This window comes from Equus caballus, chromosome 16 (assembly GCF_041296265.1).
Source record: "Equus caballus isolate H_3958 breed thoroughbred chromosome 16, TB-T2T, whole genome shotgun sequence".
Classification (NCBI taxonomy): Eukaryota; Metazoa; Chordata; class Mammalia; order Perissodactyla; family Equidae; genus Equus; species Equus caballus.
In genome coordinates this window covers 83741437-83765181 of record NC_091699.1, presented here as the reverse complement: position 1 = coordinate 83765181, position 23745 = coordinate 83741437, and the positions used below count along the sequence as shown (strand labels likewise).

Here is a 23745-nt window from a genome sequence, read left to right as displayed (position 1 = left end):
TGGAGGTTCCTCACTCCTCCCCTTGCCTGTTGCTCTCGGCTTCATCCACCGGGGAGCATGGACCACCCCTGGTGCTGTTTCCCTGTTGGTAGAATTCATTCAGATTCTCCTGAAATGTCTCAATAGCAGTGTAGTACTGGGTCGAATAATGTCCTCTCAAAATTAATGTCCTCCTAGAACCTCTGAACGCAACATTATTTAGATATAGGGTCTTTGCAGATGTAATCAAGTTAAGATGAAATCATACTGGATTCGGGGGTACCCTAATCCAATGTTTGGTGTCCTATAAGAGGAGGGAAAGTGGGACACAGACACACAGACAGAGGATAGATGGCCATGTGAGGATGGAGGCAAAAATCGAAGTCATGCTGTTACAAGGAAGGAACACCAAGGATTGCCGGCCAGCCCCAGAAGCTGGAAGAGGAGAGGAAGGATTCTTCCCTAGGGCCTCCGGAAAGAACACGCCCCGCCAACACCTTGATTTCAGACTTCTAGCCTCCAAAGTGTGAGAGAGTAAGTTTCTGTTGTTGAAAGCCATCCAGTGTGTGGTGATTGTTAGGAAACCAACACAAGCAGGAGTCCTTCCAGAACCGCCAGCCAATTCCCCCGCCCACCTACACAGCTGCACAAACCACTTTTCTTTCTCACTGTGGGAGAGAGCAAGGACAAAACTCCATTTGTATTTGGGGCTCACATGTGAAGTACTATTCTTCAACCCTCAGAAAAAGCCATCAAATAGGTGAGTAGGGAGATAACCACATTTCGATAATTCTACATTTGGCTTTATATAGATTTTTCAAACCAGGTGCACGCACCTGCCTGAGCACACACAAGCACACACACCATTTTGAAGTCCTTCTCTTCTTCAAAATCTGAGGGTTGCAGTAATAAAGTCATGCTTATTCTCACACCTTTAAATGTCAGCTCTCAGAATAAACATGCAAGTCACCTTGCCATTTCTTTCATTTTCCTTCTTGATAACTTGTCTTTGGCTGTAATGTTTCAAAGAACAATCCTTCTTTCTTTGAGGACTATTCTTAAATAGAACTCTCTGGACCTTTACAGTTTGTACGATGAAGTTTCTCTCATGTAATGAGCTTGTTGTTTCCTCGGAGCCCTGATTCTAGTGTCCACGGGATCGGGCTTTCCCGTTTCCTCCCAGGCCCCTTTGATTGATGAATTTCCTCCATTTGCATGGTTTCCTGCCTCTTTTCATGGGATATTTAGACATCCTTACTTTTTTGGGCTTCTCTGCTTGATTTTGCTCTTAGCCTCCTGTGACTCTTTTTTACTCTTTACAGTATTTCCACATTTTTTGGAGTCCTTCAGTTTTGCAATTTGTTTCATTTTTAGTAATCCTCATTTATTTCTTGTAAGCTTATCGGCTCCTCCTTCAGGACTTGATCCTGCCTCTCCGGGAGCTTCTTCAGCTGGTGTTGCAGAAGTGCTGAACTGACTCAGGGTCACTGCATTTGCTTGGATGTGTTCCTTGTTTCCTCAGCCTACACTGGGGGTTATTGATTTTTTTATCGCGATGCTATGTCCTTCTCTCACAGCAGCCAGGAGGAGGAACTTGGGCCTGCCGTTAATCCACCGTCTTCCAAGAAGTTCCCTTTTGTGCCAATCAAAACTCTTGCTCTTGACATCTCTTCATTTCCTTAAGTTCCTTTTCACATGTCACATGTCTCACTCGCAAGTTTAGCCTTGCATAAATTTTGGTATCAATTCTTTGTTCTAGATAAATCATTCAGTGTGATCCCAACAAAAATAACATATTTACTTCTTACAACAGCTAGTACAAGATTGTCTCATCTTCTTTATCTAGTGTTTTAAAGCTTTCCTGGTTAAAGTACCATCTTTCTTGAAGAATATCTGGAAAACAATCTTGGATACACTTTTCTATCAATGTTATTATAAACATTTCTGCATGTTATTACAGAGATGTGCGTAAACACAGTTTTAATGGCTGGATAATATTCCATGAAGAGGCAGCATCATTCCCCCCAAGTTAGGCATTTAATTTGTTGCGTTGGTGCATATTGCTTTGGTCTGTTAAGCATCCTTTCCTCCTTCTTCAGGTAAGTACATTCTCTCATCCTGCCTTCCCTTTGGAGAACTGTCCTTCCCTTCCCTCACATGTGGTTCTGGTGGTCACTCTCAGTATTTTGCCTCCTGCATCCCCCTGCCTCCAGCCCCGGTGACAGGTGGGCACATGTCTCAGGTCTGATTCATCCTAATTCCTGCCATAGTTTGGACCTAGTCCCAAGAGTGCTCTTACCACTCCAGTCCTTCCCAGGTTATAGCACTTGGAATGCGTTTGCTGCCAGTAACAGGAAACCTAACAATGGCTTAAACCCTAGGGAGATTTATCATTTTTCTTACTTAAGAAGTCTAGAGGTAGTAATTGTTATGGATTGATTTGTGTTCCCCCAAAAGATGTGTTCCCCAAAAAATGTCACCATTTATTGAAAACTTATTACATGTCCCGTCCTACACTTGGGGCTTTCAAGACATTATCTCATTCAGTCCTCTCAACAGCCCTGTGAAATAGTACTATTATCCTGATCATCTCCATTTCTAACAAAGAGAAAACTGAAGCTCTCAACCAATGATGAATTTTTGGACTGTTGAGTTAGAGGTGCTAGAGAATCTAGTGACAGCCATCTGCTTCTCAGTCTTTGGAAAAGGCCCAAATAGTTCTCCCTGTTGTAAATGCATCGAAGACTCATGCCAAACTTGCCTGGCTGCTGTGGGCATGGCCCAGGACTTTTGGCTTCTACATGTCCCACAGCATAGGATCCTAGTACGTGTTGAGAGTCAGTCATTCTCACAGCAGATTCCCTTTATAGGTCAGCATGAGGACCCAGCCTGCACCACCTGCCAGTCAATTTGTGTTTCTGAGGATCCCACAATTTATACTGGCATTTCTAATTGAGTCTGGAACTTTCCAGTCCTCTGAGACTGCGTAAGCCAATGCAGGTTGTGGTCAACATCTTTTTATATATGAAAGCACCAATTAGAAATATATTTTAAGGTGGAAAATGAGTCAAAGATGTTTATGCTTAACACTTGAAGAATGCTTACCAAGCTATGGACAGGCACAGTATTTATAGGAGATGTTAATTGGAGCCTCTCCAAAATGGGTTCCCTATTTTAATAAATAAATAAATACGTGAAATATTGCATAATAGAGGCTCTGTGAAGTATCGCTCTCAAGAAATCAATTTAAACAGCATTTTCCATGCTTGTTTGACCTTGTATGTATATTTCTCTTTCTCTCTCTCTCAATTACCTATTCCTATAGAACAGTCTATGTAGGACATCAGTTATGAAATCCTGAGTTAAGTACATTTTGAAAGCATCCCAGAGATGCTCACATGAAAGTGAGGAGCAGGATAATGGTGTGGAGCATTTTAGGAAGAGAGTTCTGACCACACATTGCAAAGTCTGGGGAAAGGCTCATTGGCAGAAGTTTGGGTCTTTAAGGATGCCAAAGAGGTGTGACCATATTCTTTTGATTACATAATTGTAAATAAAAATCATCTTGCATTGAGATATTTCTTGTAACTTCTAGTCAGGAATTTTAGCAACTCTAACAAGTTTTGAAAAGATAGCATTTATTCTTTAGAAAAGGAACTCCTAAACTAGGCACGCTGCCACCACCTGGTGCAGGGGTCTCACAGCCTGGGTTTTGAGGGGTGAGGCATAAACCAGAGGCTTGAGATGGACACAAGCACATCTTCTCCTTTAAAAGTGAAGCTATAAGTCTTAACACAGTCTGGTGAAAACTACTCAACTAGGCACTTAGACAAGCACAGTGCTGGCACCAGAAATAGAGGGAGGCAAAAACATGGTCTCTGCCCTAGAGAGGCTCATAGTTTACTGGGAAAGACAAGGACATGGCCAATGGGATGAATGAGGATACCAAGAAGGAAGCCAACCACATACATGGAGGTGCAAGGGGGCTTCACTGAGGAGGTATTAATGAGCTGAGCCTTGAAGAACGAGTGAGATCTGCCCAACAGGAGATGAAGAAAGAACACGTTCAAAGGCACAGAGGCCTGAAAGGTGATGGCAAGCTCAGAGACCAACGATTAGCTCCGTGGGGCTGAGGCATAGAGTGGTAGGTGTACAGGGTGGGGGCAGATATTGAGAATGAGGCTGAAGGGGTAGGCTGAGGCAGGCTTAAAAAGCCTAGCAGAGGATCCAAATTGGCCGTGTGACCCTTGTTAATGTCATCTGCCCTTTCCAGGCCTCACGCGTTTTGTTAAAAGCACCGTTTCTGGAGGCAGATTCTCAGGCTCTGACACTTCCCTGTGTGATCTAGGGTGAATTACTCAACCTCTCTTTGCTTCAGTCTCTTCAACTATAAAATAATACCATCCTTAAAGCATTGTTGAAAGGATTAAATGTCATGATAAATATGTACTTGACACAACATGAACATATCCCAGTGTCTACGAGTATTGTTGTTATTGATGATATTATCCTCATCATCTTCATCATCTGGAAGGATACGCTAAGACAAAGTATGTGAAAGTGTTTGGCAAACTGAAAAGCCAAATATCATAGTTATTATTGCCATGTCCAATAATCTGCTCATTACCTGCGCGCCAGCATCTCTTCACCTGCCTACTGGGCCACCGCATGTCTCCACAGATGGTGCATTTGGAGGCTGTAAGGACACCGTTCATTGAGATCCAGGTGGACAGAGATGTTGAGCGTTAATTGGAGTGTTGGTCACACAGGTATATACTTACATCGAAGTCAATAAAACTGTTCACTTAAGATCTATGCATTTAAAAAGATTTTTTCTAAATCACCGCTTAGAGTCAAAAGCACTTCCAGCAGTTCAGACTTGTCTTGGGTTAAAGCAGTTTCTAGGCCTCTCGTGCCTCTGTCTCAGTCCTGGCAGTCATTTCACTACAGGATGGAAGGACCTCAAATGACCCTTCTCTCTCCATTTCTACCACTTCTCTATCTCTTCAGGTAAAGAAATGAGGCAGGAAAGTCCACTCTTTGCTTCCAGGTCAGATGTTTGGCTCGGTCTGTTCCTCAAAATCTCCCTTTTTGCACAGCTGGCTGGAGGTACTTAGCCTGGCGGACTTGCCTTAGGACAAGTTTTAAGTTCCCAAACTGCCCCAGGTTTCAGCATGCTTTTTTGAAAAGCCAGTTACTCTTATACAAAACACCTTAGAAAATCCAAGCGATTTATTTCTAACAGATTCTTAAAGTGCTCTGAAATCACCAATACTCACCAGCAGGGCACCATGTAAGACTCGGCCATCATTATCAATCAAGGTACCCGGTCTGCCATGAGCCGGGCCCTGAACAAAGCGAGAGGCAAAAATTAAGGACATTTTCTGGGCTAAGCCCCTGGTGGGCAGGGCCCTGTCTGGCTAAATTGCTTTGTGCCACACAGAAGAGAAGAAACGAGTGGTTTCTTATGTTAGTGATGGTTATGTGCTTGCCGTGAGCCCACGGATGTGAGCAAAGGCCAGAGCTGTCTGCGGTGTTTGACAGAAGATTTTCTTAGGGGGAACACAAGACCTAAATCCTCAAGCAGGTTGAAATCTCCTGGCAAAGGAATCATAGAAAAAAAAAAGACTAGAGTTGCCTCTGAGCTCCAAAGGCCTCACAGAACTGACATTGATTTGTTTATGATTCTTGAAAGACGTGCCGTCAACTACTAATAGTTCCAGAACAACTGGGGAACAAGTGTCTGTTTCAGAGGGGTGTGCATAAGCAACTTCCCACACCCAAAGCCCCAGCGGAAGCCCACCGTCCGTCTGCTCCCCTTCCCAAGCCTCTTTCATCCAAACTGCATTTTCTTGACGATGCTCCAGCGTGTTTGAAGAGAGATCAGCAAGCAGAACGGCTGTGTGGGTCTTCCTTTCTCCTTCTTTTCTTCTCTCCCTCTTCCCTTCTCCCTCCCTCCTTCTATTCCTCTCTCTCTCTCCTCTCCTCTCTCTCTAAACCTTTTACACTGCAGTTGAACAAGCCCCTGGATAAAGACTTTATCCAAAAACCCCCTCTTTAAAGTTATTTCAAATTTCTCTGCAAGGCTTTCAGAAATCTGTTTGTTTGAGGGCAGAATTAGATGTGACCGGCGTTTTATTGTGACATAAAACCATATTTCTTCCCTGGAAGATTAAAAAATAAAATCGGTTAATAAGAAAAGCTGTCAGCAACAGAAAATGGCTGACATAATCCGTTTATCCTCCAAGCAATAAAGATATTGGTCCTTGGGAGTCTATCCTCTCTCTCATGTTATTTCGCCCAAAACATTATCTTCCCAGCATTCTGATGGATTAAGAAGTCATATGGGAGATAGCAGGGAAATGACAGATACAAAAAAATATATAATATCCTTTCATTTCCCCTCCTCCCTCCACACTCACTCATATTCCCTCTCTCCTTCTCCCTCCTCCCACCCAAAACACACACACACACACTTTATTTTCTCTCTTTTCCCTCTCCCTGACATCTTCCCATTTTTCTCACCCTTTGGAAAAGAAATAGATCTTCTTTTACCCACAATTCCAATACTCTGATAATCCTAATAGGGGTGATGATGCAAAATGGCACTGAAGTCAGTTTCTGCTCTGCGTGTATGTGTGTCTGCGTGTGTATGTGTGACTCGCACACATCTACATAGACACAGATCGCCAGATGAAGAGATAGACCCTTGATAAGGGTGTCGAACACCTAGAGAGAAAGAGAGTTAAGTGTATCTAGCCACACTCCTAGATTTTTAATCTAGGATTTCTGACAATAGCATAAATTTCAGGAACAAGGCAGAAGGCAGCACAAGCTAACGGATACAATAAAAGGAGCCTTTACAGAGGCTACAATTAAAACACTCTAAGTTTTAGGGGCTTGAGGAAACCATTAAAAAGAAAAAAAAGAAAGAGAGCATAGTGTGGCCAAACTCGTGTTCCTCTTTTCTCAATTAACGGTACCAATCTCCATCTTTTCTCATGTGCATGCAGATTGTTCTGGGGGACAGATTCTTGAGATCGCTCATCAGAACCCTCAGGATACTTTTAAACTGCTTTACGAAGAATACCTGGAAACCCTTCCTGGGGTCTGAAGGAGGGATAACAGGAATGCAAATAGACATTAAGCAATGTCTCTAAAATGTATTCTTCTCTTTAGAAGGTTACTCTCTTTTCTAACTCACCACTTCTCTCCGGTAGAAAACCATCACTTTGGTCAGTCATACGTATTTTTTTTCAAGCAGCTAAGTGTTTATTAGAGTCCTACTGTTGAAGCTTTAGTTGTGTTTCACGGGAATTTGACCAAATGAGTTTACTGCTGGCATGTGTGCTCTCTTAGGCAAGGAAGCTGTAGAAGGAATAATAAATACCAGGAGCAGACAGTGAGCCCAATAAATGGTTGTAAAATGGAGGATTTCTGGAAATGATTTTCAATGTATCCAGGCAAGTGGACATGTGCATATATGTACATATACACACATATTTCAACATCTAAAAATCACCTAAAGTATACTACTCAGAATTATTTTTTAAGTTTACCAGCCCTTCCTCACTTAAATTAGCAGAAATGGAAAATAATAAAGCTTACCATTTTTCTGTTAGCTAATCCTCAGGTGTGTCTGTGACTACGATATCCTCGCGTGGGTGCAGGGATGAAGATGGACCAGGCTAAGCAGAAGAGACAAGGTGACATGAGGGACAAGGAGGCTGTACCACTCTATAAATTACCTCTTTTTTTCCCCAAAGCATTTGAAAGTTTGCAAATGATATCATAGAAATTCTATCAGGGTTCCAAGGAGAAAATAATTTTGATTTCTCTAAATTCATATATTTCTATCAATTCACATCTTTCTACACAAGTGTCTCTTGGGATTATATCTTTATATACATTTTAAAAGACAGTTGCTATAGAAGCCTTTAATTGCATTGTACAAGATACACTCCCATAAAAAATAATGTTACGCACTCAAGACAAATGAACACATTACGCAAAACCTCTTTATTTAAATGGCTGTAAAACCAGATGTTGAGCAAATGTCTACAGCAATTAAAAACAAGGAGTAAATTCATAAACCACATTTACTGAAGCTAAATGTTTAATTGAAGAAAGGGTTGTTCCTCAATTAAAGGCCTTTAGTAAATAGAAGCTGCTTGAATGTTAAGTGTGTCTGAATTCTATAGCATGAAGCTGAGCTCCTCAAATATTTCCATGTGATAGTATTAATGATTAAAACAGAAACTCTGAATTAAATCAATTCCTAGTTTGACAATTGACCATGCCCAAAACACAATTCATTTATTACTTCATTATGTTATTGTCATTGTGTTAAACCAGGCCTCATAAATCATTCTAAGGCAAGGTTTAATATGACCATAAGCCACTTCTAGGAATTGACTAGGAATTAGCTTGGAGTTGATTACAATCCCTGGATTACACACTTTGCCTATAACATTTGTTTATTTTTGTTTCAAGAAACGTACATATTGAGCGCTCCCTGTGCACCAGGTGCTGTGCCAGGCACTGGGGATCTGCAGATAAACAGGAAAAGGTCACTGCCCTCTGGAACGCCACAGTCTGGCAGGAGAGGAAGACTAGAGATAGGCAGCGACACCTCGGTGAGGTGGGTGCTCTGACAGAGGAGGCGGAGGGCTGGGGGCATGGTGGTCATCCTGCAGAGACGGAAGCTCCAGCCCAGCCTAGGGGAGTGCCATGGAAGCCCCTTCTTCACATCCCACTGGTTTCCTCAGGTGCCCAGCACCACCTTGATTCCGGGAGACATATGCCAATGTCTCGTCCCGAGAATCCTTCCAGGACTTCTCTGCAGGGGAGTTTATGGGAGTTGCAGTCATGCACACACACTGTACCTCTATTGTGGGTTACCTGCCCATCACTTATCTAATCTAGTGACCCTGAAATAATCTCAAACTGTAAAATGAAATAGGTTAAACACAAAGATGGATATTTTCTCCAAAAGCACTTTAAAAATTGAAGGCTTGCCAGATTATTTTCATTACAAAAATTGTAAAAGTCAAGACATTTCTAGTATGCGTGTTGTCTCCATCACAGCACTGATAACACAGTATGGAAATTCTAAATGACATGTCTGTCTCCCCCACATCATGAGATCCTTGAGAACTGTGATGGTTCGTGGTGGGTGGTCTATAAATGTCTGGCAAATTGAATCAAATGGAAATATTTTTCAGTTAATGGAAAGTATGAGTCATCAATGTTGAAAATAATTCCATTTGTCAATAAGCAAGAGTTACTTTTTACCTAACAGTTGTCATAACAAGATTTCTCAGCAGTTGGTCTATATAACTCTTAACCTGGTCATGGAATGGGTTCTCTTTAACTAAGGTTTTCAGTTTTACAGATGATTGCTCAAAATGCTTTATTTGGGTTACCAATTTCTAAAAGAAATAGTAGAATACAATATAATTCACTTAACACTAAAGCTAAATAGACAGGGCTAAATCGATGATGACACAGGAGGGAGGTCACCACGAGAGCAAGCATCACTCGCTTAGAGAGGGTGCAAATGCCAATTAACAGCATTCTGTCATAGGTTATCAGTGAGTGGAATAAGAGGCTATTTTAAAATGAAACCCTAGAGTTGTTTAGGTCTACCTGTAGTCATCTGGGAGCTGGTTGGCGATTTCATTTCTCAGTGACTTTCCTGGTTGTGCGAATTTGATTGAGCAGGCCTAGTAGTGTAGGGTATGCATGTGTGTGTGTGTGATTTATAAAGAAATTACTGTGTCTGGAAACTCTTCTAAGCGTTCGTTTAGTCCTTGCAACAATGCTGTGAGCTGGTACTGTTATTATAGCCAATTTACAAATAAAGAAACTGTGACTTAGAGTTTGCTTGCCCAAGGTTATAAAACCAGGACTTCTCCAAGCCAGAGCTGGGATGTCTATCTGCCTGATTTCAATGTTCCTACCCTTAATTACTATTCCATACTACCTCCACTGAGCTGACTTACAAAAATATTAGGTAAACCATGCAGAATTTAATAACTTCTTTCTGATTGAATAAAACTTGAGAGGAAAAATGTGAATGCAGTCCTCAGAGTCATCTTACAGTGATCTGGCCTCAGGTTTTCCTCATTTGGACCATTCAGGATCTTTGCTGTCCACTTTCCTTGCTACCTTGCCAGTATTCTTTGTCACCCCTGAAGTGCCTAAGTCCAGGTCAGGCAAAGATCAGCCCTTACCTCCTAGTCAGTCAGTAGGGAATCTGCCATGTGTTTAGCTCTGTGCTAAGTGGTATAGGGAGTAAATGAGTGTTTAGGAAAAGTCTAAGTGAAGTGCAGTACCAGAAAAAACTCCAGAACGTGGATAGAAAGCTAAAATGAGGAAACATGGAAACTAGGCTCGTTTCCAAAATTGACGCCAGGCCTCTCCTCTCCTTCATTGTTCCCAGAAATGCACAGTGAAGAGCTGGAGAAGGTCTGTCTTCTGCAAGGAAAGCTCCAGGAAAGTTCCTTCCACATCTTTCACCTTCTAGCGAAACAGCTGAATAGCTCATATAGAAAGAGTGCTTTGTATATAGATTTAAGTAATTAAAGAGTAAGTTTTCGGCTTGGAAAAAGATGTGTAGGTAAAGTGGAAGTCGTCTCCTGATGAGAAAAATGAAAATTCTTCCCGCTGCTATGCACACGTGCATTAATGTCCCAAACAGAGAAATCTTTCTGATCGAGGGACCACTTGGAGCATAGAAAAGCTTCTTGCAAGAAAGTAGTTCCCTCATGTGCAAAGAAGGTGCAGGAAATGTAAATCCCCCAGATTAGTTTAAGAAGGCTAAAGATAAGGTTCCTGAAAACAGCAATTAGAGGCCAGCACATGGCAATTAACACTGACAGGGAAGAAAATTGTCAACCTAAGATGACGTTAGACAAGTTTTTGATACCTAATATGTATATGAGAGTAAGGAAGAGAAATTTTTTAAAGCAGAGCAAGAAAATCTAGGATTTGATGAATAAATGATGATATTTTCAGATGATAATGAGGAAAACCTGTTGCTTATATTTCTTTAAATCTTGTTCTAAATGGCATCTTCCTTAAATATGTGCATTTAAATCCTCAAATGGTGTGCAAACCAATAATCAGAAATAGCTAAATAGTTCACAAAATTTTTCTTTTACTTGCAACATGTATAATAGTTTAGTATCTATTTACAACATATAGACAATATCTTCTTTATAAGAAGAGCTCCTACAAACTAAAAAGAAAACATCTCTATAGTGATATAGGCTAACAATAAAAAACATAGGCATTCCACAAAAGAACAATCCACATGACTAAAAAGATATACGAGTAACAGAATGTTAAAATGGAATAAATAAAAAATCAGGTGCCAGGGATTCCCAGAGTCCAAAGCAATGCTGGATGTGCTGAGTGACTGTGGAACCCGTTCTGCCAGCTCTGATGATCACTCACCTCTGTGAGTGGAAAGGCCAGTTGAAAAGAGTTGTCAGTGTACTGTGCTTTCTTTCCCCCGCTCCTTTCTCCCACTTTTCCTCCTCATCTCCAATCATTTGGGAGGTCATTTAAGGGAATCTCCCAGAGAGTCTGACCTGTGGTCCCCTAAGTCTGCAGTAACATGGAGATTGGATTTTATCTGTCTGAGAAGACTAAGGGCAGAGAGCTGCTTACAGAGCCTACAGAATGAAGAGAGTTATATCAGGAGTTAGTTCCTTCCAGCAATGGTAGGGTGTACTGTGGGTTAAATAGGTCCAAGGAAAGGAGCAAGAGGATTTTTGTAAAAGACTTCATCCAAGTGGATTTCTTGCCAGGAGCTGGACAACTTGAGCAGAAGGAGGTTCTGGATGCAGAAGCAGGTAGGGTGCGTAAGAAGCCAGCCAATGAAGAAGCTCTGTCCGTGGGCCCAGCAGAGCATCTCTGAGGACACCAGGAAAGAATCAGCATCAGGTCATGTCTGGCTCTTCTGGAGTTGTAGCAAAACCAAGTTTGGGGCAAACTACTTTTTACTCATTCATAAAGTAAAAAACAACAAAAAACTGTACTTTTTACTAAAAACTTTACTTTTAACTAATTGACTAATTTGTAGGTGGGAAACCAGCCACGCTCTCCCTCTAATCATAGGCTTTCCAGCCTACAGCAATTCCAAAATGGGGGAGATGAAGTTTTAGAATGGAAAGGAGTGTAGAGTTATGCCTATGACACTGGACTGGATATTTTAATTTGTTCTTTGAAGCTGTTCTTGGAAAAGGAAGTGACGGAAGGACTACTTAAAAAGTTATGGAACCTGCTAGAGGAGTCCTCCAAGGTTCACAGGAGAATGAGTCTGCAGAGTGGTTTGAATGGACAATGGGAAAATGAATAAAATTACTTTTACTTATACCCTCTTGGGGTTAATTGCTCAATAAATTGGTGGCATAGATAAAAATTTTCAACTTTGGAAAAAAGAAAGGAAAGAAAGGAAGGAGAGAGGGATGGAAAGAGGAAGGAAAGAAAAGAGAAAGGAAGGGAGGAAGAGAGGGATAGATGGAGAGAAGGAAGGAGAAAAAAAGAAGTAAGGGAGGAAAAGAGTGGAAGAAGGAAAGGAGGGAGGGAGGAAGGAGGAAGAGGAAAATATATTTTAATAGAAACACCTGATATCCATTCTCGTGTACCAACCTGGCAAGGATATTTTCTAATGCCAATCACCAGTGAGGGTGCTGATGAAAAGAACCAGCCATTCTTGTGCACCGTTTGCAGGAGAGTTAATACAACTTTCTGGATGGCTTTTTGAACATATATATTAAAATTTTTTTAAAACCTACTCTTTGATATAGATATAACTCTACCCCTAGGAATTTATTCCAAGAAAATAATTACAGATGTGTACAAAGATTTGGCTAAAGAGATACTCATTGTGGTGTGTTTTATAATAATAAAAAAGAAGTAAACAGCAGGGTAATGATCAAATAAACTAGGCAACCCTGCAGATAGAATATTTACATCCTTGGAGATATTTTTTTAGTTTTGAAAAGCGCCTTATAGACCATCTACGGAATAAACACATACACACATATTAGATACACAAGATGGGGCTGATCTGCCCCAAAATGTCAAAAGTAGCTAAACTCTGGATGATGAACTTAACGATTTTTATTTTCTTCCTTTTGCTTACATTAGTTTTCTAAGAGTACTTTTATAGAAAATGATGTAAAATTACCTGAATTACATGCTACCATTCTGCTCCTTGGCTACCCATGCCTGCAGAAAGCCTGGCATTTTGGTCTGTGCAATCATAACCTAACCTTTGCCTATCAAAATGATTGGAATTTAGTCAGGATACTTCAGAGCTGATGAGGAGCTAATCAGGTCTGCTGTTAAAAAACAAATGATGGAGCAGCAAATGTCAAGAGGGATTAGAAGGTTGGGGTTCAAGAATGAAGTACCAGCTTCATGCCAGCTAATGGCCGAGTCCAGAGTATGACCATGTGTTATAAACTGAATGTTTGTGTGCCCCCAAAATTCATAATTTGAAGCCTCAACCCCTGGTGTGGCTGTATTTGGAGTAAGGAAGTAACTCAGGTTAAACGATGTCATAAGGGTGGGGCCCTGATCTAATAGGATTAGTGTCCTTATAAAACGCGACACCAGAGAGCTAACTAATATTCCCTCACTCTCCCCCCACCTCCACCCACTCCCCCTTCATGCACTGAGAAAAGGCCATGTGAAGACACAGGGAAAAGGCAGCTGTCTGCAAGCCAGGAAGAAAGCTCTCACCAGAAACTGACTCTGCCAGAGCTTGATTTTGGAGTTATGGCCTCCAGAACTGTGAGAAAATACATTTCTGTTGTATAAGCCACTCAGTCTACGGTATTTTGTTAAGGTAGGCTGAACTAACATAGATTTTGGTACCTAGAAGTGGGGTGCTTCTGTAATAAATATTTTAAAATGTGGAAGTGGCTTTGGAACTGGGTGATGGAGTAGAGGCCAGAAGAGTTTTGAAGTGCATGCTAGAAAAAGCCTAGATTGCCTTGAATTGACTGTTGGTAGGCGTATGGACATTAAAGGCAATTCCGGTGAGGCTCAGGAAGAAAAGAGGAGAGCTGGAAAGAAAGGCTCTATTGTCTTAGAGAATACATATACCATCATGAACAGAAAGTTGGTAGAAATATGGACATTAAAGGCCAGTCTGGTGAGATGTCAGATGGAAATGAGGAACAGGTTATTGGAAACTGGAGGAAGGGCAATCCTAGTTATAAAGTGGCAAAGAACTTGGCTGAATTGTGTTCTAATGTTTTGCAGAAGATAGAATTTGAGAGCAATGAAAGTGGATATTTAGCTGAGGAGATTTCTAAGCAAAGTGTTGAAGGAGCAGCTTGGTTTCTCCTTACAATTTATAGTAAAACATGAGAGGAGGGGGATAAATTGAAGGAATTGTTAATCAAAAAAGAACCGGAAGTTGGAGTTTTGGAAAACTCTCATCCTATCCATGTTGCAAAAAAATGAGAAAGCCTGTTTTGGAGAGAAAGCTAAGGGTGTGGCTGAATAACCATTGGATAAAACTAGTGTGGATATGAACTATGAATTTAACCAGCCATCTCAGCAGAAGCCAGGAATAAAGATGAGATTATACCATAGAAACACTGCCACTTTGAACCAAAGGGGACGGGATGAGACAATAGAGCTATTTGTCTGAGCACACACTTTATACATGAAGAAAAGGGAAGAATGACCCCAAAAGTAATACAGAGATCATCAGAGATGCCACTCCCACCACAGGCCTAGGGGACAAGGCTGTTACCTCCTCACTCTCACAGAGAGGGGCTCCCTCCTTGGTTTCAGAAGGCCAGGCTGCTCCCCCCACTACACCCCCACACTCCCCCACCCCTGCCCAGTGCCTCACGAGGGAGGTGCTTCCCCTGAGCCAAAGGGGAAGGCAGAGTTGACCCACAGAACCATGGGAGTGACACTGCCACCCAAATGGGTCTGGATGGCAGATAATCAAATCCAAGAGGATTCTTCTCAAGCCTTAAGATCTAATGGAACCTTGCTATGGTTTGGACTTGCTTGGGACCTGTCACTCCTTTCTTCCTTCTGATTTCTCCCTTTCAGAGTGGGAATGTCTATCCTGTGCCTGTCCCACCATTGTATTTCAGAAACACATAAGTTGCCTTGTTCGCAATCTCACAGTTGGAGAGGAATTTTGCCTCATGCTAAATTATACTTTGAGTCTCATCCATATCTGATTCAGATGATTTAGATGAGACTTTGGACTTTAGAGTTGATACTGGAATGACTTTCGGGAAGGAAGGAATGTATTTTGTGTGCAAGAAGGACATGAATTTGCAGGGACCAGGAGCGTAATATTATGGACTGAGTGTTTGTATTACCCCCAAAATTCGTATGTTGAAGCCCTAACCCCCCGTATGGCTATATTTGGAGATGGAGCCTCTAAAGAAGTAATTAAGGTTAAATGAAATCAGAAGGGTGGGTCCCTCAACTGATAGGATTAATGTCCTTATAAGAAGAGAGCTCACTCACTCTCTCTGTTTCCATGCACACACACACCAGGGAAAGGCCATGTGAGGACATGGGGAGAATGTGGCCATCTGTAAGCCAGGAAAAAAATCCTCACCAGACACTAAACTGGGCGGCACCTTGATCTTGGAGATACCAGCCTCCAGAAATGTGAGAAATAAATTTCTGCTGTTTAAGCTACCCGGTCTGTGGTATTTTGTTATGACAGCCCAAGCTGACTCATACATCATACTAAATATGACAAGATTAACTGAGATTGAAAGTCAGTAGAGCTTTTCGAACCAGAGAGAGAGAGAGACTAAAGCCCAAGGTTACCTAGCGAAGATGCTAAGGCTGATTCCAGGAGAAGGAAAGAAGAAGGAAAAAGTTACACACTGCTGAATTCATGGAGGAATGTGGGTATGGCCTCTGAGGGTGGTAAAAAAAGGAATGTCTCCCTGTCCTACTCTTCCTTCCTTCTACCATGTCCATCTTCCACTGTTATGCTTTTCAGTCTACATTGTATTAACTCAGAATGACTTCTAGATCAAGATGGAACAACTAGCACAGGCAGCAACTTCACTCTCCATCCCAAACACTAGAATGATAGAAAAATATTTTTTAAGCTAAAACATGCATTCACTTAATTGGCAAAAAAATAGTTTGATATTACCAAGTGTAAAGGAGAATATGGATTCATAGGCTCTCTCTATACATCGCTTGTGTGAGTGTGATTTGGCGCAATCACCTTGGAAAGTATTTTTCCATTACCGCCGAAAGTTGAGCATTCATATACCCTATGACTAGTGATTCTATTCCTAAACACATGGGAGAAATCCTTTGCAGATGTACAACATAAGAATTTCATAGCAACACTGTTCACAGCCGCAAAAGCTTGGAAGCAACTCATATGCTATCAATGAGAGAGTGGATGAATAAACAATGATACAGTCACAAAATGGAATATTATGCAGTAGTCCAAACAAATGAACTACAGTGACCCAAAATGGTAAAGGTGGATTTCATCAATATAAAAGAAAGTGAAGGGGCCGGTCCCATAGCCTAGTGGTTAAGTTCAGCATGTTCGGCTTAGGCAGCCCAGGTTCGCAGGTTCAGATCCTGGGCATGGACCTAGACCGCTCATCAGCCATGCTGTGGCAGTGACCCACATATAAAGTGGAGGAAGATTGACACAGGTGTTAGCTCAGGACTAACTTTACTCAGCAAAAAGTAAAATAAATAAAAAATAAATAAAAGAAAGTGAAAAAGTCCCAAAAGATTATGCACACTAATGATATTCTTTTCACAAAGTTAAAAAAATTAAAACATACTTTATATGTATAGATACATGAAAACTATATGTAAAAAAAAACCCAGAGAAATGGTAAAGATGGGATTCAAGAATATGTGTACCTCAGGTGAGTGGAGGCAAGAGGATGGGTTGGTGAGGGAAACCACACTGTTAGATATAGGTTACGGTCAAATGTTTAGCTTTTGGGGTGTTGTGGGTTAGAAGGGAGGGAGGGAAGGAAGAAGAAAAGAAAGGAGGGAGAATGCAGGAAGGAAGAGAGGAAGGAGAGGAAGGAAAGGAGGGATGAAATACACACAACACACACACGTAAGTGGACCAAGGAGGAAAATGTATCATGAACGAAAGACTGTGGTTAATCTAGTTCTGGGCACCTGAGGTTTTAAAAAAAGGAGGGAAAGAAATAAATAGCTATGTTCAAAAGTAAGAGGAAAATCTCTGTAGACCCACCACCAGATAGATGGAACAAATACCTCTCAAAATTAAGAGGAAACTTGCAGATCAAAAAAAATGAGCAAACTCTTAGCAAGTAATTAGCCACAGAATTGGCACACGCATCACCAGTGGAGGCTCTGATAGACCCACCTACACACCAATTAGAGGTTTCCAGAAGCAGGAACAGCGAACCATCTGCCCACAGCTGGGGAAGGAGCACTGTGTATGGACCCAGGTCCAGAACTGCTTTATCCTCACAAGACCAGCCTCCACTCTAAACTTAAGACAATTCAGAGCCATGATTCTCATGTCCTCTGAGGCATTTTCTTGAACTTTTTTTTTAATGATTTTTGGTGAGGAAGATTGGCCCTGAGCTAACATCTATTTCCAATCTTCCTCTCTCTTTTTTTTTCTCCCCAAAGCCCCAGTACATAGTTGTGTATGCTAGTTGTAAGTCATTCTAGTTCTTCTGTGTGGGATGCTACCACAGCATGGCTTGATGAGTAGTGTGTAGGTCTGAGGCCAGGATCCAAACTGGCGAACCCCGGTCTGCGAAAGTGGAGTGTGCAAACTTAACCAGTCAGCCATGGGGCTGGCACCTTCCTAGAACTTTTAATGCCAGTTTATACTGTGAATCTCCAAGATGGGGTCATAGAGCGCACTTTCCCTCAAACTTGTTTGACCTCAGGACTCTTGGGGGACGGGTATTTATTGGAACATGTTAGTTAATTCTATCTTGTACTGTTAGCCCATCGGAAGAGTTTCAGGAATGTGATTGGTTGTGAGGGAAGAGAGGAGGGTTAACTTGTCCTTTTGAGTCACCTGGTGTAGTCCACCACCTGTGGTGTTCACCATTTATCCTCAGCGCTTGGCATGTAATAGATCCTCAGTAAATAGTCAATGAATGAATGAATACAAAATGAATAAATGATAAAAGGGAAGAGGTCAGGAGCCAAAGAAAGGAAAGAGGAAAGAGATCCACGGTGTACAGATTGAAGTGAAGGACCGGGAGATCAGTTTGAATCTAGGCTCCACCACAGTCTAGACACATAACCTTGAGAAAATTCCTCAACCCCCTCATCTGTAAAATGAGATTTTCTTTCTTTGCTGGGATAGTGGGTGGCATATATGTAATAACATATGTAAAGCACAATTCCTGGCACATTGAAGGTGCTCAGTTACATTTCTATTCTTAAAATTTTGATTTCCAGTGGGTTAGAGAAGAGCGAGCAGCAGTGGCTAGAAAATCATCTGTAAGATAAAGAGAGCCAACGTTTTGAAGCCAGAAAGGATGGCATTAAAGCAGCAATTAGTCAGATGCTCCAGAGACCTAGAAGCCCACATACATGGAATATGAAGATATTTTATATCTCTACTTAAAAGCTCCGCCAGGTTCTGTTCAGTGTGAGTTTAAAGTTATATTCCGGTGCAAGGAGGAGTTTCTTTAGTAACCTCAACTCTCTTATCAGAGAGCAGTTTCATGCCTAGTCTTTTCAATGTGGGTAGCTGCCAGAGAACAATTAAAGTGAAAAATGACTAGCAAACACCCAGCATCTACATTCCTAAAATAATAGGGAATTTAGTACATCTTAGAAGTTAGATGGTCAAGAAAACAGTTTTGGGGGTGTGTCTGGAGCAACAGAAGATATTGTGCCTTGCTCTGCAGTCTCCGCTATTTTTTATTTAGCAGCAAGAGCTTGCAACGGCCTGTTGGGCCCACCCTCACTCTAAGCCCACAGTTTCTGAATGTCCTGGAGCAGGAAGCTATGCAGGAGGCCTTCCTCCACAGCACATTCCTTGACCTCGCTGTGACTAGTCCCTGGGTCTACCTTCTGAGCACTGTTGCCTGGAAACTTACATCGCCCTGTTGTCCTGTCAGTGATGCCCTACCTCCTCTGATTATCTTCATGTCCATTTGCCTTGTAAGTTACTTATCAGGGAGCTGCTTAGGGAGCTTTGTTCATCCTTAATTGGAAATAAATTAGTATTAGTGGATAAGATAGCAGAACGCATTTAGGGCTGTATGGGGTGTGGCTTTAGAGTACCAAGAAGGATTTTCTCATGTATAAATGTGGAACTGTCAATGACCATCTTCCCCAGCCCCAGAGGAATCACACACAGAGAGGAAAGATTTGAGGGATGGAAAGGGGGAAAGCCCCATTCGTACTATTTGAGCCCTGGATCCCACTTACCAGAACCCAAATTCACTGCATTAGACAGAAGTAAGTGTTTGTTGCATGAAAAAGAGTCCAAAGTAATAAGATTCTGGACATTTTTCTTGTATTTAAACATATACATATATCAAATATGTAAAACAAACATATGCATACACATAAAGAATAATACTCTATTATTGTTCAGTGGGTTTTTTCATTCAAGAATAGCTTTGAGATCTTTCCAAGTCAAAATATACAGATTTACTCATTCTTTTTAAAGACAATATAATATTTCATACTGTGTGTGATGGTTAATCTTATGTGTCAGCTTAATGGGGCCCAGATATTTGGTCAAATATTATTCTGAGTGTTTCTGTGAGGGTATGTCTGGATAAGATTAACATCTGAATCCATAGACTGAGCAAAGCAGATTGCCCTCCCCAGTGTGGGTGGGCCCCATCTGGTCAGCTGAAGGCCTGAATAGAACAAAACAGCAGAGTAAGAGAGAATTCCTTCTGCCTGACTGCCTTAAAGCTTGGACATTGTTTGTTTTCCTACCTATTCTGAGTCTCAAGCAGGCCAGCTTCCAGACCAGAACCACACCATCATCTCTCCTGGTTCTTCAGCGTGCTGACTATAGGTCTTGGGACTTGTCAGCCTCTTTATCACATGAGCCAATTCCTTATAATAAATCTATATATAAATTTATAAGTAAAGAGATTTATATTGACTTTTTCTCTGGAGAACTCTGACAAATACACTATGGATGGGCCATCACTTCTTTGACCACTCCCCAATTATAGGTCAGTTATATTGTTTTTCAATTTGCTTATTTTAATTATTAAAATTAATTATTAAAATTGTTAAATTAATTCTTACAATTAATTATTTAAATAATGCTAACTCCGTGTTGCTGGAATGGGTTTATTTCTGTAGGAGAGATTCCCAAGAGCATAATAGCTGGCACAATGTAGAAACATTTTAACTTTTCTCTTTTTATCTATATTGCAAATTTCCCTTCTAAAAAACACCCTTCTGGCTTTCTCACCAACAACATATCACAGTGGCTATTTGTCTATATCCACATGAACACTGGATATTAAAAATATTTTTAATTTGATAAGCTGAACAGTAAAAGGCTGGCATGTCATCATTACTGTAAATTGCATTTACTTGCTTAATTTGCATTTACTGAATTACTAATGATTTTGAGGTTTTTTTCCATGTCTTTATTGGGAATTTATATTTATTGTTCTGTGAAATACTTTACTCATTTTTCTATCAGGTAATTTGCCTTTTCACTGCTGATTGGTAGCTGTTCTTTACATATTATTGATATGAAATCTTGTGTTTGTTATGTAGGTTACAAATATTTGCTTCCAGTCTGTCACTCGTTTTTATTATTGCTTATGGCATCTTTGTAGTGGAAAGGTCACAGGCAATCAGACAGCCTAGGTTCAAATTTTACTTCTTCAACTTGCTAGCTATACAACCTTGGGAAAATCTCTTAAGCTTTTTAAAACTTACTTTGCCCTCTTAAGGTAGGGATTACAGTAGTACCCAGATCATTGAATTAAATTAGATAATATATGGAAAGTGCACATTGGAAGTGCTCAATTAATTGCAATTATTATGAGTTTTATGATTGGCATGTCATATTAAAAAGTACATTTCAATATAGTCACATCTGTCAAATGTGAGTTAGATATCATTTAGAATATCTTTGGTTGCAAGAAACAGAAAACCAAACTAAAAAAATGGCCTCAAAATAACCAAGATGAATTATTTCAAATAACAAGTCCATAGGTAGGGCAGCTCTAGGGTTGGCTAATGTAGTGGCTCAACAATATCAGCTAAAGTTTGGGAGTTTCTCCCCTTTGCCATCCTCAGCATGTTGTCCAGGTCCACGGGTAAGCTTCCATTATAGTTAGGTCAGCTGTCACGTTTATAGGCATCATGCCTGGATACAACATCCAGTTGAGGAAGAGGAACAGCTTCTTCCTCACCAAAGAGTAAGGAAACCTTTCTCACGATGCTTCCCGACTCCATCCCTCATGTATAATTGGCCAGAACTTGGTTACATGCCCATGTCCAAAACAATTACTAATGAAGGGAATTGGCTTAAATTATTGACAGATAAATTAGGACTTATCTCTGATACATGTGGAGGAGAAATGGACATGCTGCAAAATCAGGAGTCAGCTACTGTGTCACTATTAGGATTAGCTGCATAAAATAAAACACCTACATAAAGAGCATTTTTTTTAAAAAAAGATAGAAGTTTAGTTCTCTCCCATAAAAAGAAAGCCAAAAGGCAGGCACTCCAGTACCAGCAAAGTGGCTCTGTGATCATTTGAGAGTCAAGTTCCTTCTAGGCTCCTGCTCTACCATGTTTGGTCCTGAGTTCAATTCCCAAGGTTGCCCCGTGTCTAGAATGGCTGCTGGAGATCTAGTCCTTATGTCCATGTTTCACTCAGGAAGAAAGGGGAGAAGGGAAAAATGGCGCCACTTGCAATTGAGTTAGTGCCTTTTTCCAAAAGCTCCACCTAACAATAACAACTTTGAATTGTTTACCTCTAGCTGCAAGGAAGGCTGAAAATTAGACTTTTAACTGAGCCCATGGCTGCTGAGACTAATATTTGGATTCTATACAAAAGGGGAATGGGAAGAATGGATAAACAATCATCAGTGTCCGCCACACCAGCAAAGAAGAAGGGCACAATGGCTTTTGGGTGGGCAATGAAAACATCAGCTTTACTTTTGTTTAGGAAGTCTTTCTATATCTATATATTAACCATTTCATCCTTTTTCCAGTGTGCCTTCCTTCTTAAACTCCTCTGCAACTTGAGTTCCAGGAGTGATTTAGGTTCTGCCAATGAGATGCCCTCATAGATGATTTGGAAGCTAGGCTATCTAGTCACTACATTAATAAGGATCAATAGATAGGCACAGGCATCTATGTGCTCACAGATGCATCAAAGGCAGTTTCCTTCACTATAGGTCACAGCTGAGATGGTGAATTCCTGGCGTTGACGCCCCATTTTCCTGAGTGTGACAGATGTGGAAGCTTCCTGAGAGGACCAGTTCTGGGTGCTGTTCCAGGAGGACCAAATTAGACACCGCTCCCCCCATCCAGTCTTTCTATAGATTTTGGAAGCAACTAATCGTCTACATTAAATCTTTTTCTGCTTAAAATAACTAGTGCAGTCTCCATTTTCTACATTTGTATCCTGTGCTACACCATTCAAAGACTGTAAAAATGTTTTTCTATATTTTTGGAACCCTAAATTTTTTGTTTTTGATATCTATTTCTTTAGTCCATCTCTAATTAGTTTTGATTATTGTGTGAGGGAGTAATCTAACTTTAAAAAAAATAATAATCAATTGTCCAAACATCATTTATTAAACAATCTATCATTTCTCCACTACTTTTTAAATGATATATTAATCATATACTATCTTCTCTTACAAAGGGGATCCGAACAATTGAAGGAGTACTACTGTATTCGAATAAAAATTATAGTAGTATGTAGTGAAATGTGTATGATTGCATTTGGATGTAAAGCCATTCAACAAGGGGAAACATATTTTTTTGGACAGGGTTGCTTTCAATCACTCTGTGTAGTTGTCCTGGTATCAAGATATACTTGATTGACAGAAATAAGATAAGGAGGGAGAAGACCACATGATGTCATACACTTTCAAACACAGAAGACTAAGCTGAAAGCAGACACTATCTAGGGAAAATGTCCACTCTTAAGTATCCTGATTAGAGGCATCCTTCTTCATGTTAATTATAAGAAGAAGGCTAGGAAAAAATTAAATGAACACTGAGTAATGACAGCAACATGGCAGAGTGAGCTGTTTCCTTTGTCTCTCCTCCTCTGAATTACAACTAAACCGACATTCATTGACTAATGGAGGATACCCACACAGCACAACAGGATGCCTGAGAGACCCACAGAGCTATACATCTGAAGGTGGATGGACTGGATCCCCATGACACAGTGGAGATAGGTGAGTGCTCCCTTACCCCTTCCCAGCTGCAATGAGCCAGGTCATGGGTCCTCACACAGCAGCCAGTGCTACTCTAAGAGGAGGTGGGGATAGCCCAGACTGTGCATGAACGCTATCCCAACTTGTGGGAGCTCCCACCATGCTGCGGCCACCTCACAAATGGGAATGCGTCCAAGCACAACTGTAAGAGGAGGCAGCAGCAGCCCAGCACACATGCACAAATGCTATCCCAGCCTGTGAGAGTGCCCACTGTGCCACTGCAGCCCCTCTCGTGAGAACATACCTCAGCACAACTGTAAGAGGAGGCAGCAGCAGGCCTGCACATGTGCAGGAATGCTATCACAGCCTGCA

The 23745-nt window shown here is 41.1% G+C and overlaps 1 long non-coding RNA gene across 1 annotated transcript; it reads right to left on the bottom strand.

The window, feature by feature from the left end:
* Positions 1-974: 974 nt before the first annotated feature.
* LOC111768424 (uncharacterized) lies at positions 975-23745 on the bottom strand. The gene is made up of 3 exons (XR_002800789.2): positions 23678-23745; positions 7588-7667; positions 975-6708 (listed from the first exon to the last, which is right to left on the bottom strand). It is a non-coding gene; the product is annotated as an uncharacterized lncRNA (long non-coding RNA).